We start from the raw sequence: 15,060 nt of genomic DNA, 5'->3' as shown, positions 1-15,060 counted from the left end.
AGAGCAATGCTTGCTTATGCTGCCACCAGGAAGAAGCGGATACTTTTCATTGCCTATGGGCTTGCCCCGTCATTCAGTATTTTTGGCACCTAATCCGCAGATATGCGGAAGCCAAACTAGTTAATCATGTCCCCTTCACTCCGGAATGGGCGATTCTGGGATTATTTGACCCCCATCAACGAATAACCCTGGCATGCAAAAAACTCCTGCTAGCCATCAGTGCAGCAGGAAAGAAAACAATATTACAAGGCTGGTTGGACAGTACACCGCCTCAAATACCCTTATTCTTGACTAAATTACAATTTATTTTCAGGATGGATTGGATGGAAACACTATTACATAAAGAGAGGGAAGTGGAGAGATTTTTCTTATTGTGGGAATCATATATAGATACACTACCCCTTTCCACTAAAACGCAAATACATCACAGCCTAAAAAACACTGTATGGTATCTCACGAGGTTAGCGATACAAGATCCGCCAATTACGTTGCTTTGATATCCCCCGAGCTCCGGATGTGACTAATACTGTACGAGTCTATACTGATGTTGCATATTCATGCTACTTTATGATCCTACCAACTCCCTACCACATATATCGGCATGTTTGTAATTTCTCAACCCAACTCTCTGTGGGTATGTACGATGATCGCTGTGGTCTATTGACTTATTGTTTGCAATATTTTCTGTTGCTGTTTATCCTTAACTGTTAATACCTCAATAAAAAAGTAATAAAAAAAAAAAAAGTATGACAATCCCTATTTAGAGATGTGCACCGGAAATTTTTCGGGTTTTGTGTTTTGGTTTTGGGTTCGGTTCCGTGGCCGTGTTTTGGGTTCGAACGCGTTTTGGCAAAACCTCACCGAATTTTTTTTGTCGGATTCGGGTGTGTTTTGGATTCGGGTGTTTTTTTCAAAAAAAAACTAAAAAACAGCTTAAATCATAGAATTTGGGGGTCATTTTGATCCCAAAGTATTATTAACCTCAATAACCATAATTTCCACTCATTTTCAGTCTATTCTGAACACCTCACACCTCACAATATTATTTTTAGTCCTAAAATTTGCACCGAGGTCGCTGGATGACTAAGCTCAGCGACCCAAGTGGCCGACACAAACACCTGGCCCATCTAGGAGTGGCACTGCAGTGTCACGCAGGATGGCCCTTCCAAAAAAACACTCCCCAAACAGCACATGACGCAAAGAAAAATGAAAGAAAAAAGAGGTGCAAGATGGAATTGTCCTTGGGCCCTCCCACCCACCCTTATGTTGTATAAACAGGACATGCACACTTTAACCAACCCATCATTTCAGTGACAGGGTCTGCCACACGACTGTGACTGAAATGACGGGTTGGTTTGGACCCCCACCAAAAAAGAAGCAATTAATCTCTCCTTGCACAAACTGGCTCTACAGAGGCAAGATGTCCACCTCATCATCATCCTCCGATTCATCACCGTGTACATCCCCCTCCTCACAGATTATCAATTCGTCCCCACTGGAATCCACCATCACAGCTCCCTGTGTACTTTCTGGAGGCAATTGCTGCTGGTGAATGTCTCCATGGAGGAATTGATTATAATTCATTTTAATGAACATCATCTTCTCCACATTTTCTGGAAGTAACCTCGTACGCCGATTGCTGACAAGGTGAGCGGCGGCACTAAACACTCTTTCGGAGTACACACTTGTGGGAGGGCAACTTAGGTAGAATAAAGCCAGTTTGTGCAAGGGCCTCCAAATTGCCTCTTTTTCCTGCCAGTATACGTACGGACTGTCTGACGTGCCTACTTGGATGCGGTCACTCATATAATCCTCCACCATTCTTTCAATGGGGAGAGAATCATATGCAGTGACAGTAGACGACATGTCCGTAATCGTTGTCAGGTCCTTCAGTCCGGACCAGATGTCAGCATCAGCAGTCGCTCCAGACTGCCCTGCATCACCGCCAGCGGGTGGGCTCGGAATTCTGAGCCTTTTCCTCGCACCCCCAGTTGCGGGAGAATGTGAAGGAGGAGATGTTGACAGGTCGCGTTCCGCTTGACTTGACAATTTTCTCTCCAGCAGTTCGTTGAACCCCCTGCAGACTTGTGTCTGCCGGAAAGAGAGATCCAAGGTAGGTTTTAAATCTAGGATCGAGCACGGTGGCCAAAATGTAGTGCTCTGATTTCAACAGATTGACCACCCGTGAATCCTTGTTAAGCGAATTAAGGGCTCCATCCACAGGTCCCACATGCCTAGCGGAATCGCTCTGTGTTAGCTCCTCCTTCAATGTCTCCAGCTTCTTCTGCAAAAGCCTGATGAGGGGAATGACCTGACTCAGGCTGGCAGTGTCTGAACTGACTTCACGTGTGGCAAGTTCAAAAGGTTGCAGAACCTTGCACAACGTTGAAATCATTCTCCACTGCGCTTGAGACAGGTGCATTCCACCTCCTATATCGTGCTCAGTTGTATAGGCTTGAATGGCCTTTTGCTGCTCCTCCAACCTCTGAAGCATATAGAGGGTTGAATTCCACCTCGTTACCACTTCTTGCTTCAGATGATGGCAGGGCAGGTTCAGGCGTTTTTGGTGTTGCTCCAGTCTTCTGTACGTGGTGCCTGTATGCCGAAAGTGTCCCGCAATTCTTCTGGCCACCGACAGCATCTCTTGCACGCCCCTCTCGTTTTTTAAATAATTCTGCACCACCAAATTCAAGGTATGTGCAAAACATGGGACGTGCTGGAATTTGCCCATATTTAATGCACACACAATATTGCTGGCGTTGTCCGATGCCACAAATCCACAGGAGAGTCCAATTGGGGTAAGCCATTCTGCGATGATCTTCCTCAGTTGCCGTAAGAGGTTTTAAGCTGTGTGCGTATTCTGGAAAGCGGTGATACAAAGCGTAGCCTGCCTAGGAAAGAGTTGGCGTTTGCGAGATGCTGCTACTGGTGCCGCCGCTGCTGTTCTTGCGGCGGGAGTCAATACATCTACCCAGTGGGCTGTCACAGTCATATAGTCCTGAGTCTGCCCTGCTCCACTTGTCCACATGTCCGTGGTTAAGTGGACATTGGGTACAACTGCATTTTTTAGGACACTGGTGAGTCTTTTTCTGAGGTCTGTGTACATTTTCGGTATCGCCTGCCTAGAGAAATGGAACCTAGATGGTATTTGGTACCGGGGACACAGTACCTCAATCAAGTCTATAGTTGGCTCTGCAGTAATGATGGATACCGGAACCACGTTTCTCACCGCCCAGGATGCCAAGGCCTCAGTTATCCGCTTTGCAGCAGGATGACTGCTGTGATATTTCATCTTCCTCGCAAAGGACTGTTGGACAGTCAATTGCTTGGTGGAAGTAGTAAAAGTGGTCTTACGACTTCCCCTCTGGGATGACCATCGACTCCCAGCAGCAACAACAGCAGCGCCAGCAGCAGTAGGCGTTACACGAGGATGCATTGGAGGAATCCCAGGCAGGAGAGGACTCGTCAGAATTGCCAGTGACATGGCCTGCAGGACTATTGGCATTCCTGGGGAAGGAGGAAATTGACACTGAGGGAGTTGGTGGGGTGGTTTGCGTTAGCTTGGTTACAAGAGGAAGGGATTTACTGGTCAGTGGACTGCTTCCGCTGTCGCCCAAAGTTTTTGAACTTGTCACTGACTTATGATGAATGCGCTGCAGGTGACGTATAAGGGAGGATGTTCCGAGGTGGTTAACGTCCTTACCCCTACTTATTACAGCTTGACAAAGGCAACACACGGCTTGACAAATGTTGTCCGCATTTCTGTTGAAATACTTCCACACCGAAGAGCTGATTTTTTTGGTATTTTCACCAGGCATGTCAATGGCCATATTCCTCCCACGGACAACAGGTGTCTCCCCGGGTGCCTGACTTAAACAAACCACCTCACCATCAGAATCCTCCTTGTCAATTTCCTCCCCAGCGCCAGCAACACCCATATCCTCCTCATCCTGGTGTACTTCAACACTGACATCTTCAATCTGACTATCAGGAACTGGACTGCGGGTGCTCCTTCCAGCACTTGCAGGGGGCGTGCAAATGGTGGAAGGCGCATGCTCTTCACGTCCAGTGTTGGGAAGGTCAGGCATTGCAACCGACACAATTGGACTCTCCTTGTGGATTTGTGATTTCGAAGAACGCACAGTTCTTTGCTGTGCTTTTGCCAGCTTAAGTCTTTTCATTTTTCTAGCGAGAGGCTGAGTGCTTCCATCCTCATGTGAAGCTGAACCACTAGCCATGAACATAGGCCAGGGCCTCAGCCGTTCCTTGCCACTCCGTGTGGTAAATGGCATATTGGCAAGTTTACGCTTCTCCGACGACGATTTGAATTTAGATTTTTGAGTCCTTTTTTTACTGATCTTTTGTGTTTTGGATTTTACATGCTCTGTACTATGACATTGGGTATCGGCCTTGGCAGACGACGTTGATGGAATTTCATCGTCTCGGCCATGACTAGTGGCAGCAGCTTCAGCACGAGGTGGAAGTGGATCTTGATCTTTCCCTATTTTTGGAACCTCAACATTTTTGTTCTCCATATTTTAATAGGCACAACTAAAAGGCACCTCAGGTAAACAATGGAGATGGATGGATACTAGTATACTTATGGATGACGAGTGACTGACGACACAGAGGTAGCTACAGCCGTGGACTACCGTACTGCGTCTGCTGGTATAGAGATGATAATGATATAAAAAATATATATATATCACTACTGCAGGTATATATAATATAATGACGGACCTGCTGGACACTGTCAGCAGACTCCTAAACTACTAGTATGAAGAAGATAGAAAAAAAAAACCCCACCACAGGTAGGTATACAATTATGGACGAGCACTGACGACACAGAGGTAGCCACAGCCGTGGGCTACCGTACTGCGTCTGCTAATACAGAGATGATAAAGATGATAGAGATGAACAAAAAAAATATAACACTACTGCAGGTAAATATTTATATAATGGCAAAACAGAATGCAAGTTGCTCATATCAATTTGACAATATACTTCAGGTGCTTGAAAGGGAGGGGTAATTCTAAGCAAGAGACAGGATGGGGATTAACCCCTGGTGTCCCCCAGCACACCAAACTATATGGGTAACATGACTTGAAAACCTACATATAATAGAAATCCAGAGGTCTTCGTTACATATATCTGCAGAAATATGGCAAAGCCACCAGGCCTCGACAAGGCTCCTCTGATGCTGGTGGTCCTAAACCTAATACTATATCTGGGCCTGGGGTGCAGAACCCCACAAACCGGCACAGGCCAGCCACCCCAGGGCAGCACACTGTGAGAAGGTAAAGTGTTAGTATGTGTTAATTAAAGGGAACGCAAAATCTGTATACAAAAAGTGATACACTAGTGACGGTGTAATTAAAAGACCTAAAGGATTAATAATAGTGTTAAGGGGGGTGCTAAATAAATCTAATAGTGTGCTACCCCACAGCAGCCCAGCCACTCCAATCAGGGGGAACTGCACCCCAGACCCATTTCCAGTACTAATAATAATAATAATAATAATAATAGCCCTTCTGGGTCATACTAAATATAGTGCCACATGATAATGGCACCTAACAGATATACCCAAATTGAGAGCTAACTTACCTGGAGCCACCCCTGGGATCTCCATATGGCACTGTAGGAACCAGCATGCCCTCCAAACACTGGTCCCATCTATGCCTCTCATACTAGCAAAACAGAATGCAAGTTGCTCATATCAATTTGACAATATACTTCAGGTGCTTGAAAGGGAGGGGTAATTCTAAGCAAGAGACAGGATGGGGATTAACCCCTGGTGTCCCCCAGCACACCAAACTATATGGGTAACATGACTTGAAAACCTACATATAATAGAAATCCAGAGGTCTTCGTTACATATATCTGCAGAAATATGGCAAAGCCACCAGGCCTCGACAAGGCTCCTCTGATGCTGGTGGTCCTAAACCTAATACTATATCTGGGCCTGGGGTGCAGAACCCCACAAACCGGCACAGGCCAGCCACCCCAGGGCAGCACACTGTGAGAAGGTAAAGTGTTAGTATGTGTTAATTAAAGGGAACGCAAAATCCATACTTGCCTACCTGAACCTCTCCATGAGGGAGAAAATGCTCTGTTCCTGGCCTTTCCTGGTAATGTATGATTGCCATCACCTGTGGTGAGCTAGTTAATTGATAAGAAAGGTGTTTCACCACAGGTGATGGCAATCATACATTACCAGGAAAGTCCAGGAACAGAGCATTTTCTCCCTCATGGAGAGGGTCAGGTAGACAAGTATGGCAAAATCTGTATACAAAAAGTGATACACTAGTGACGGTGTAATTAAAAGACCTAAAGGATTAATAATAGTGTTAAGGGGGGTGCTAAATAAATATAATAGTGTGCTACCCCACAGCAGCCCAGCCACTCCAATCAGGGGGAACTGCACCCCAGACCCATTTCCAGTACTACTAATAATAATAATAATAATAATAATAGCCCTTCTGGGTCATACTAAATATAGTGCCACATGATAATGGCACCTAACAGATATACCCAAATTGAGAGCTAACTTACCTGGAGACACCCCTGGGATCTCCATATGGCACTGTAGGGACCAGCATGCCCTCCAAACACTGGTCCCATCTATGCCTCTCATACTAGCAAAACAGAATGCAAGTTGCTCATATCAATTTGACAATATACTTCAGGTGCTTGAAAGGGAGGGGTAATTCTAAGCAAGAGACAGGATGGGGATTAACCCCTGGTGTCCCCCAGCACACCAAAATATATGGGTAACATGACTTGAAAACCTACATATAATAGAAATCCAGAGGTCTTCGTTACATATATCTGCAGAAATATGGCAAAGCCACCAGGCCTCGACAAGGCTCCTCTGATGCTGGTGGTCCTAAACCTAATACTATATCTGGGCCTGGGGTGCAGAACCCCACAAACCGGCACAGGCCAGCCACCCCAGGGCAGCACACTGTGAGAAGGTAAAGTGTTAGTATGTGTTAATTAAAGGGAACGCAAAATCTGTATACAAAAAGTGATACACTAGTGACGGTGTAATTAAAAGACCTAAAGGATTAATATTAATAGTGTTAAGGGGGGTGCTAAATAAATATAATAGTGTGCTACCCCACAGCAGCCCAGCCACTCCAATCAGGGGGAACTGCACCCCAGACCCATTTCCAGTACTAATAATAATGATAATAATAATAATAATAGCCCTTCTGGCACCCCCCTTAACACTATTATTAATCCTTTAGGTCTTTTGATTACACCGTCACTAATGTATCACTTTTTGTATACAGATTTTGCGTTCCTTTTAATTAACACATACTAACACTTTACCTTCTCACAGTGTGCTGCCCTGGGGTGGCTGGCCTGTGCCGGTTTGTGGGGTTCTGCACCCCAGGCCCAGATATAGTATTAGGTTTAGGACCACCAGCATCAGAGGAGCCTTGTCGAGGCCTGGTGGCTTTGCCATATTTCTGCAGATATATGTAACGAAGACCTCTGGATTTCTATTATATGTAGGTTTTCAAGTCATGTTACCCATATAGTTTGGTGTGCTGGGGGACACCAGGGGTTAATCCCCATCCTGTCTCTGGCTTAGAATTACCCCTCCCTTTCAAGCACCTGAAGTATATTGTCAAATTGATATGAGCAACTTGCATTCTGTTTTGCTAGTATGAGAGGCATAGATGGGACCAGTGTTTGGAGGGCATGCTGGTTCCTACAGTGCCATATGGAGATCCCTGGGGTGGCTCCAGGTAAGTTAGCTCTCAATTTGGGTATATCTGTTAGGTGCCATTATCATGTGGCACTATATTTAGTATGACCCAGAAGGGCTATTATTATTATTATTATTATTATTATTATTATTAGTACTGGAAATGGGTCTGGGGTGCAGTTCCCCCTGATTGGAGTGGCTGGGCTGCTGTGGGGTAGCACACTATTATATTTATTTAGCACCCCCCTTAACACTATTATTAATCCTTTAGGTCTTTTAATTACACCGTCACTAGTGTATCACTTTTTGTATACAGATTTTGCGTTCCCTTTAATTAACACATACTAACACTTTACCTTCTCACTGTGTGCTGCCCTGGGGTGGCTGGCCTGCGCCGGTTTGTGGGGTTCTGCACCCCAGGCCCAGATATAGTATTAGGTTTAGGACCACCAGCATCAGAGGAGCCTTGTCGAGGCCTGGTGGCTTTGCCATATTTCTGCAGATATATGTAACGAAGACCTCTGGATTTCTATTATATGTAGGTTTTCAAGTCATGTTACCCATATAGTTTGGTGTGCTGGGGGACACCAGGGGTTAATCCCCATCCTGTCTCTTGCTTAGAAATATTTATATAATATAATGAATGACGGACCTGCTGGACACTGTCAGCAGAATGCGTTTATAGAATAAAAAAAAAAAAACACCACAGACAGGAGTGTTTAACTTTTTCAGGCAGACAATATACTGGTGGTCACTGGTCAGTCACACTGGCAGCAAGTGTGCACTGTACTCCTGCTATAACTGCACCCCAGTCTCCCCCACAATTCAGCTGTGTGAGCAGTGAGCACTCAGCACAGTCAGATATACATATAGATGATATTATCATGCAGCACACTGAGGCTGAGCACAGATATGGTATGTGACTGTGTATCGTTTTTTTTCAGGCAGAGAAAGGATTATATTAAATAATAAATAAAACTGGTGGTGGTCAGTCACTAGTAACTATCAGCAAAACTCTGCACTCTGAGTACTCCTAATGCTCCCCAAAATTACTAAGTAATCAACTCAAGTGTCTCTATCTATTCTAACGGAGAGGACGCCAGCCACGTCCTCTCCCTATCAATCTCAATGCACATGTGAAAATGGCGGCGACGCGTGGCTCCTTATATAGAATCCGAGTCTCGCGATAGAATACGAGCCTCGCGAGAATCCGACAGCGGTATGATTACGTTCGGGCGCGCTCGGGTTAGCCGAGCAAGGCGGGAAGATCCGAGTCTGCCTCGGACCCGTGTAAAAAGGCTGAAGTTCGGGGGGGTTCGGATTCCGAGGAACCGAACCCGCTCATCTCTACTATTGTTACCAGCAAACAAGGTAGAATCTGGCATGTTTACTATAGGGATGGCCATTTAAAAGTGTTAGGGTCTCCTGCCCTGTGCTGCCACGTCGTCATGGCAACCGGGAGACAAGTGCTAGCGGAGTAACCTGAGCGCAGCTGATACTCCGGTTCGGGTCTTTTGCTGTGCAGTGGTTACAGGCTCTGTGCACGGCAGGGGATCCGGTGCTGGTTTTTGTGCTCACAGTCTGCGAGGTCTGAGTGGGGCGTGGACAGCACCTGCTTTATAAGGCCTCTTCTCAGGTTAGGAAAAAAACGGATAATATGAGACAGGAGTCCCAAATATCCACAACCGGCGCTAATTAGTTATATTTTATTTTATTAAGATCTTTGTCTCTTTAAAGCTGCTGAGTAAAACAGCTTGCTAAGCTGCACAACAAAGACAATTAGAACACAAAAGAGAATAACTCTGCGGCCCACTTCTTTGAAAGTACTCTCCGACTGCTATTCACCGCCATCTCAAACAGCTCCCGCACACCGCTGTAAATGCACCCGGCTCTCTTCGGCTGAATCCCACGCCTTCTGCCACGGAGGTCTAGATTGCTGAGCAGCACTACGGGTGATCGCACAAGACCCCATCAAACAGCATAAGCATCAACCATAACGGGGACCTGCTGCTGTGTATCGGGTGAGTCTGGTCTGACCTCCGCCGTGAGGACTACACACCCTTTCAAAATCAAGTAGCCGCAGAGTGTAACAGCGGGCAGCATTGACGGGAGAGTGGGGACACATATATCTCCCAGCGGGGCTGTTTTGCACAGTACTATCCAGCAATAAGTTTACCACGTGTAACATTACCAAACGGAACCGTCAGGAACCAACACGGGGGTAATTATACCTAAGCCATTGCTGTCTTAATAAGACTCTAATTACTGTGAACTATATGCGGGACATTTATTCCTATAACACACTGGGACGCCAGTGTAATACTATATACTAATAGCTACTAGGAGAGTAACGTTTTATTCTTTGTTATTAAATGTTTAATTATACCGTTATTCTGGGAGAGTAACGGTTCACACCCTGTTACCATGTGTTTATAAACATCTAATTATACTGTTATACAAAGTGTAATTTTTAGTGCTGAATTTCAAGTCTTTTTAACTGCCTATCTACTACTAATTAGATTTTATACATAAAACCTACTAAATTACTCAGATTTGTATAATAAATGTTACATGTTGACAATCTTAGATAAAAAATATCAATATACAAAGTCTCACTGAGTTATTTATCCGACATGACAGACCACACGTAACATAATTTTAAGGTGTCTCTAAAGCGCAGAGTTATTCTCTTTTGTGTTTCTCTTCTCAGGTTAAGCAGATGCTGCTGAATCTTTGTTGGTTAGTCAGTTCATGAACGTTAGCCAGTACTGTGTAGCTTTGTATTTGTTTGTTGCTTACTGCAAATAGGCCTGGGGATTTGGTATTACACTCTGCCAATCCAGACCTAGCAGTAAGACTGGAGTCAGTCGTTTAGCTTGCTGGGGTTCTTTTACTACTCTGTGAACTTAGCAAGTTTGCGGCTGTATTCTAAGACTTGCCTGCCTAAATCCTGTCTCACTGTGCAAGGTGTCAGGTGTCAGTTTAGTGGCAGTAAGCTGAACCTGTGCACTGCAAGTGAGAATTAGGATTGTGGAGACTCTCCTTGTGTCTATCATTCCATCTCTGACCAAGGAGTTTACTGCCACACCCGTTGGTAACCCTTTAGGGTTTTGCTGTTGCCCTTAGCAACAGCATTTCGTGTTCTCTACGTATTAAAACACCACATCTTGCTTTTCCCATCTGAGCATTACTAATACTAGGGAGACACCCAGTTCCTTAGCCTCTGGGCTTCTCTGTTCACTTTGTGTGTATTTTGTTACCCTATCACCTTCTGTGTACGTAATGTCATATACCCCAGTCTGTCTGTGAGTTCATTTGTTTTGCATACCTATCCGTTCAGACACCAGTACATTCCTGCAGGCACTGGTGTGCATAACAGTTCAAACACCAGTACATTCCTGCAGGCACTGGAGTGCATAACAGTTCTGACACCAGTACATTCCTGCAGGCACTGGTGTGCATAACAAAAAGTTCACAATAGATGGACTCCATAGATCAGGCCTGGCCAACCTGTGGCTCTCCAGTCCCATCATGCATTGCCACAGTTTTGCTATTAAGGAATGCTAAAACTGTGGCAGGGCATGCTGGGATGTGTAGTTTCACAACATCTGGAGAGCCACAGGTTGGCCAGGCCTGCCATAGATGGTCCATTGGTGTTTTACACTGATGACATGAAACCATCAATAGAAAACCATTGATCGTTTAAAATAAACCATCAACGGGCATTACTGCTGTGGGACACTGCGGGCCAATCGGTGAAGGGGTGCAACAACAATTAGGCATTGGGCTAGTGAGATAAGAATGCGGGTGAAGTAATGCAACAGAGTGTGACTAAGTGTTGGGGGTCAGCACCAGGAAAAAAAACCAACAACCCCGATTCTCTACCATCAATGGCAAAATCATTGATCACTGATAGCTGATGCTCATCGCTAGTTTATAATGTCATAAGATGGCCTTAATTGCAACAAACTTTTTCTTTATATACTGTACTACTGTATTATTCATGTCCTCCAAGGGTTGGCCCTATAGCAACTGGACCCACCCCTTCTGGCAGCTGGCACTGCTCTTTTAGCAGACCTCATAAATCTATCACTGGCCCATTGCATTCGCTGAAAGGGATGGCCATCAGCGTGCCTACCATTGATGGTCACCATCAATGGAGAAACAGCATGTTTCCATCGATGGCTGCTTACTGTGCCATACATAACCATTGATGGTTACACAACCCAATGGTCATCCCTGTACTTTCACTGACTGACCCGAGAGCCAATCAGAAGCTTGGGGTGAAGCTTAGCAGGAGTTGGGGGAGGAGCTATGCTCCATATCTCTGCATTCTGTTGGGGGAAGAACCATCGGGTGGTTCTATACCATCGATGACAGGAACCCATCTAGTTTCCCCCATCAATGGCAAAACTATTCAACATTGGCCATAAACCATTGATGATTTCAAATTATTGATGGTCGAAGGCCATCCCTAATTCGCTGGGTTTCCTCTTGCTGTCCCAGTCTGACACTGTCCAAGGTTGCTGTGCTCCTTCCAAACTGAAACGCCAAACAGTCAAGATTAACTGGCAGATTACATACACATACCAACCTTCACAAAGAATTTTCCTGAACCAATTTGCAGCTGTGGACTCAGAAGAACAAAAAATGCCCATCTTGCAATGTTTATAGGGGGTCATTCCGAGTTGTTCGCTCGGTAAAAATCTTCGCATCGCAGCGATTTTCCGCTTAATGCGCATGCGCAATGTCCGCACTGCGACTGCGCCAAGTAAATTTGCTATGCACTTAGGAATTTTACTCACGGCATTTTCATCGTTCTGGCGATCGTAATGTGATTGACAGGAAATGGGTGTTACTGGGCGGAAACAGGCCGTTTTATGGGCGTGTGGGAAAAAACGCTACCGTTTCCGGAAAAAACGCAGGAGTGGCTGGAGAAACGGGGGAGTGTCTGGGCGAACGCTGGGTGTGTTTGTGACGTCAAACCAGGAACGACAAGCAGTGAAATGATCGCAGATGCCGAGTAAGTCTGAAGCAACTCAGAAACTGCTACGAGGTGTGTAATCGCAATATTGCGAATACATCGTTCGCAATTTTAAGATGCTAAGATTCACTCCCAGTAGGCGGCGGCTTAGCATGAGCAAATCTGCTAAAATTCACTTGCGAGCGAACAACTCGGAATGACCCCCATAGTACTAGCTTATATGTATAAAAAAAAAAAAAAAAACACTTTAAACTGCAGAAAAAGACAGAAGTACAGTACTATTGCACAGTCAGGTTTATTGTACTGGTCAGTACTGGAAAACTGCAGCATTTTCAAGTACAAAACATTAAAGTCAGAGGACTTAGGGGCAGTTTTATTATTATTATTATTACATTTTATTTATAAGGCGCCACGTGTTTTGCAGCGCCGTACAAAGGACAGTACAGGGAGACAAAACATAGCATTACAGTAAACAAATAACAGAAATAGAGTACAGGTAACATAGAGCACCACACATTCTCAAGACATAATACAGCTAAGATGTAAGTATTGAGGGATTGATCATCGTACTACTAGAGGCTGGTGGCCATAGATGGAGATGAGCCTTTACTTGCAGGGTAAAGATGGTCTTTGAGTAGGGGAAAGCTGCGAGTGAAACGTGTCGAGACGAGGGCTTAGATAACAAGAGGAAAGAGGGCCCTGCTCTGAAGAGCTAACAATCTAGTGGGGAGTGGCGACAGACAGATGACAAGAGGTGCAGGCAAGCGGGAGTGAACCTGATGGCAGTATGCAAGCAAAGCCGAGATGTTCACGGCATGAGGCAGGGGGGTGGAGGTGCGGCTTGTATTAACCTGGAGAAGACATAAGGAAGTGATAAACCAGTGATAGGTGCAAGGTGATAAAGGAACCAGCCAATCAGATCCTAACTGTTAATTTACATATTGGAGCTGATTGGCTGGTGCCATTATCACCTTGGACATATCACTGGTTTATCACTTCCTTATGCCTTCTCCAGGTTAATACAACTGCCCCTAGATACAGTTGGCAACGGAATTACTGGTGTAGCAAACAAGAGGAGTGGGCGGCCCATCTCCCACACCTTTTCCCTGATGTCAGTGTCTCGCTCCAATGTCACACAAAGCACTCTGACCTTGAAAGAGCTAGTAGTGTGTGCAAACTGGATTGACAACATGCAATTCCTACATCTCAGATACACTCACACACAACAGGTATAAGTTTCCATTAAACACACCATTTCTTTTTTTTTTTTAAATGCATTTAAAATGGTTAACTTTATTAAAGTTTACAAATACAATAATTTATACATATACTGCTGTACTGGATTATTGGAAATTACTAATTTGAAGTCCTTTTCTAACCTAGGTGCTAAGTGTGAACTTGTATTACCTGGAAATTGCCAAATTAGCAAATAGATAAATATATATATAAGTTGGAAAACAAAGACAATGTCAGAAAACTTTGAGGCCCTCTGCCAGTCGGAGGCCTGGGGAAATTTCCCTTCTAGCCCCCTGCTCTCGTAGGACCTGGGTGCCACTACTAGACATATTTTCTATATCCTTCGGAAGCATTCTACAAGGCGGAGAAATGCTTTAAGGACACCGGCTGGTATCACTGTCCACGGAATTATCTGCACCGCTGAAAGTCAATACTCTGGAAGGGGCTTCAATATAGGAATGCACCAGCAGCCCAGAGGTGCAAAAGCGCTGTATGCAAACGAGTGTGCATTCATATGGACCTTTGAGAAATAGGAACCATTCCATTCACTCGCAATATCAATAACACTACGTGACCAGGAGTGCAAGTGAGAGAAGGGGAACTAGAAGTTTTATTTTTGCTAACAATGGACATTAGTGAAATGCCTCTGCTTTGAATGCACTAACAATTGGCTATGGTGGTCATTCCGAGTTGATCGCTCGCTAGCAGTTTTTAGCAGCCATGCCAATGCTATGCCGCCTCCCACTGGGAGTGTATTTTAGCTTAGCAGAAGTTCGAATGAAAGAATACCTACTCAGCGCTTGCGATGACTTCAGACTGTTCAGTTCCTGTTTTGACGTCACAAACACGCCCTGCGTTTTTCCTGGCACGACTGCGTTTTTCCGAACACTCCCTGAAAACGGTCAGTTGACACCCAGAAACGCCCACTTCATGTCAATCACTCTGCGGTCAGCAGTGCGACTGAAATGCATCGCTAGACCCTGTGTGAAACTATATCGTTCGTTGTAATAGTACGTCGCGCATACGCAGAAGTGCCTTTTTTTGCCTCATCGCTGCACAGCGAACGATTGCAGCTAGCGATCAACTCGGTATGACCACCTATATATGCTCATTAGAGACTGGC

This window comes from Pseudophryne corroboree, chromosome 8 (assembly GCF_028390025.1).
Source record: "Pseudophryne corroboree isolate aPseCor3 chromosome 8, aPseCor3.hap2, whole genome shotgun sequence".
NCBI lineage: Eukaryota > Metazoa > Chordata > Amphibia > Anura > Myobatrachidae > Pseudophryne > Pseudophryne corroboree.
Note: the sequence above shows the minus strand (reverse complement) of the source record.